Consider the following 3833-nt stretch of genomic DNA (forward strand, 5'->3'; position numbering starts at 1 on the left):
TCATTAACTCATGCTATGTGCCCTCTGAGCATCTCAAAGTTATATCACTTCAGGCAAGTTAATTCTTGAGCCATGGTACCTAGTTTGTGTTAGGCTACCTTCAGTCTGCCCCACAGAGATAAAACGAGCAATTTGCAATCCTCCAGCATCCCTGTATACACCTCTCCTTACCCCCCATTCCCCCTCCCTGCCCACCAGAGCAGGGATAAAGCCCAGGTGTCCTGGCTCCTTGCCATGCTCCAACCCTCTAGTAGCAAGTCAGAGCTGTGCAGACAAGAAATGATATTAATGCTTAATGTGTGACTGCTCACAGCATGTTTTAACTTCAACACTGCTTAACATTCCATAACTTTAATATGGTCTGAGTGCAATGTGTAACTTCACTCTTAAATTAAGCACTCACCCATACAGGCTTTTGCATGTCTTTATTCCTGCCAGCCTAATGATCTCCTTATTCCTTACAGAGGACTAGTCCAAGGTCTATCTAGCATATTAAGTCCTATGTAAGCCCTCTTCTGAGGACTTTGGCTAGTTTACTTGAATGAAGATTTTCTATTTCAGTATTCACAACCCAGATATCATTATCAACTTTCTTTCATACTCTTACCTATTAAGAAAAATACATAAAATACTTGGTTTGGGAAAAGATGGCTTATTTTTGCATTTAAGAATCAGTAAAGCTGTCTTTATGCAAGGATTTAACAAATATTTGGTTAACTTCCTATTAGTGCTAAGTTTTATAAACATGCAATGAAACATGCATATAAAAGGGCAAAGCTTAGTAATTCATAAACTCTCAGTATGAATAACAAGGATAGAGTGAGCAAATGAAGCCCCAGAAGAGGATGGGATTTGGTACCTTCCTAGCCTATTTACTCCAGATTTACCCTAAAATTCTTTGCAATGACTTTAGTCCCAAATCATCCAGCAAAGACAATTTGGGCAACTTTTTTCTTTGTTGCGTATCCCTTCTCACCCTACCTCTGTCAGGATTTCTGGCTTCTGTAGTCATTTCACATTTCTCTGCTTTTCTACATTTTGTGACGTAGGTTTTGTCAAACATTGTTGTTTTTCCTGTCTTCCTCCAAGATGGCAAGGCAGAAGTTAAGTGGAAAGTACTGATATTATTAATGAGAGGGGCATGGTTTCTCCTTGCTCTTAGAGAAAAAACCATTCCCATATACAAGAAGCTTGTCAAAATGAATGAAATTTCCTTCTATCTGTATCAAATCTTGGCTGGACAAGTTTTGATAACACTATCCAAGGTAATACCCATTTCTAAAAATGATATATTAATTGTGATTTAGGCTTATCCTGTTTACTAGCATGTTTCAATTTCTGGTCTATACATTTTAGTTAGCTACTGATATATTTTAAGTAAACCATTACTGTATTGCCCTACTACCCACCTCATGTTAATAAATCTAATTAATCTCATAATTGAGTGATTATATATTTCTTCTCCATAGGGTACATGGAGGTTTAATTTACTCTTCCAATCCTATTCGGCTTTACACAGGCTGTGGAAGAAAAATGATTCATAGTTTAGTTATTTCCCCTCTGCAGCTCTTTCACAGAAAGTCTTAGGACCAAGTTCTGTCTTCAGTTCAACACCATGAGGTCTGCCTCTGAAGCTGATGAAATCCACCTGGGATGGGTCAAATAATTTCTTCAACATGCTCGCTCTAGCTGCAAATAATAGCTGAATCATTAGTACAAATGTCTTACCAATTTTCAATTTCTTTGTAACCCAGACGTATTTAGTTCCACACTTATGGAAGAAGGGCTGCCACAGGGATAAATTTACACAGAAAAATGAAGGTGTCATTGTAATATGAAGCAAGGAGTATACTTCTGCTGGCTTTATCAAGCTTAGATGCTGGCATTAGGACAAAAAGATGATGGTATGGGCTCCATATATGGACAGCATAGTAGGTGGGTGGCCTCCTTGCACTGGGCCTGGTGGAAAAAGTTACTTGGGGAATTGATATTCTCTGGTTGAAAATCTGACCCTGGATGTTAATTAGAGTGAAAGTGAAGGAGGTCAAGCTTCAAAATGAGCTGCAACTAGTGAAGGGCATACAGGGTGATACAAAATGTGCAATGGAGATCCTACCCCATTACATGATTGGGGAGGGAGTCCAGGGCCTGCTGGCCAGCCCCAGCCTCAGCCCCAGCCCCTTGAACAGACATTGAAAGGCAAAAGGGGGCCTTAAATAAAATGGTCACCTGCCCCAGGAGCAAGCAGTGACTGGCAGGCCTAGGGCAGAAGTAGGGGGTAAAATGACCCAAGGAGGAGCTCATAAGCCCAGGGCCTGGCCCACAAGGGGAAGTCTGGCTGTAGGGGGGAGAGCTCAAGGGATGAGTTGATCCAGACTGCCTACAGAAGGAGGACTTTGTGCTATAAAAGAGTGGAAGAAACCCAGCACCTCAACCAGAAGAAATAAGTGCCCCGAGTCTTCGTATTGGGACTACTGTGGGGTGAGATTAACTCTGACTTTGTGTTTTGGGACTGGTTGCTGTGTTTTTATTTACGTTTCTACCAGAGGACCAGGTCTGGCTGCAATGGGAGGATTGGAAGCCAAAAGGTGCTACAGGAACACCCAGCACAGGGCACTTCCTGGGCCAGAAGCCTTGTGGGTGGTCTGGGACAGAAACCCAAGCACTGCAGAATGAGGACTGTTGCCAGAGGATGAAATATCTGGGTAGCAGAGACTGAGGGGGTGCAGGCCTGGAGCCCTGAAGAGTGCAGCCAGAGGGCCAAGGACCCAGAGTCAGAGAGGCAAGCTGTGGCCTGGGTGCTTGGGGTTCTGGTGCAGTGAACCTTGGACAGAAAAACCCAGCTAGAGTGGACCCAGGGCCACAGGGGGGCCTCAGCCAAGACAAGGATCTACCCCAAAACCCACTCCTGCCTCCTAGGGTCAGCCTCCCTATAAAATGATGACATTAGGATGTAGCAGGTGAGATAAACAGTAGGAGATGGAGTGTGAGGGGACAGAGATATCCAGGTGCTGAGCCAGGCAGGAGAAGTTGTTGCTCCAGCATTGGGTACTTTACAGTAAGCATTAGATACAAGAGAAAGACAAAAGGAAATGTATGTCTATCACTTAATGGGACAGGAGAACAAATAATTGACCTGGAGAAGGCTGAAGTATACTATGCCTTTTTGTTCCAGTCTTCATAAAGCATGGTTAATTTTGACAATGTCCTTAAAGCAATTGTCATCAATAAGGGGATAGGAGCAGAATAAGTAAAGTATAGTACATGTTAAAAAAAATTAGTTAGATCTATTCAAGAAGTTGGGCCTAATGAATATCACCCACGAATTCTTAAAAATGTAGCCAAAACAATCTTTGAATCATTGAAGGACAGGGCAAGTCTAGACATACTCCCTATCTTTAAAAAAATCAGCAAAAAGGAAGATCTATAGATTTATAGCTCTGTAAATCAGCCCAACTTTCATACCTAAAACAGTGTTAGAATGAAATATTAAACAATCAGTTTATAAGCACTAACACTAATTAGGTGGTAAAAAGATGTACTTCTGGATCTGTCAAGAAAAGGTCGTAAGAAATCATTCTAATTTCCTTCTGTGACAGAGTATGTCGCAGTAGATAAGGGAGAAGTAATTGTGATATGTCTTTACTTAAGTATGACTTTTGATGTGTGCCTTAAACTGCTTTATTGGAGGTGCTTAAACAGGTTAGACCAGTGGTTCTCAACCTTTTTAGATTTGAGGCACCCTTTGGAAAATGCCAGCTTTGACACTTTTTTGCCTACAGAAAAATAATTGATCAGTTTTTCTGTTGCAAAGAACTCAAAGACCACGACTA

Source organism: Gavialis gangeticus, unplaced genomic scaffold (assembly GCF_001723915.1).
Source record: "Gavialis gangeticus isolate Ggan-Ray unplaced genomic scaffold, GavGan_comp1, whole genome shotgun sequence".
Lineage (NCBI taxonomy): Eukaryota > Metazoa > Chordata > Crocodylia > Gavialidae > Gavialis > Gavialis gangeticus.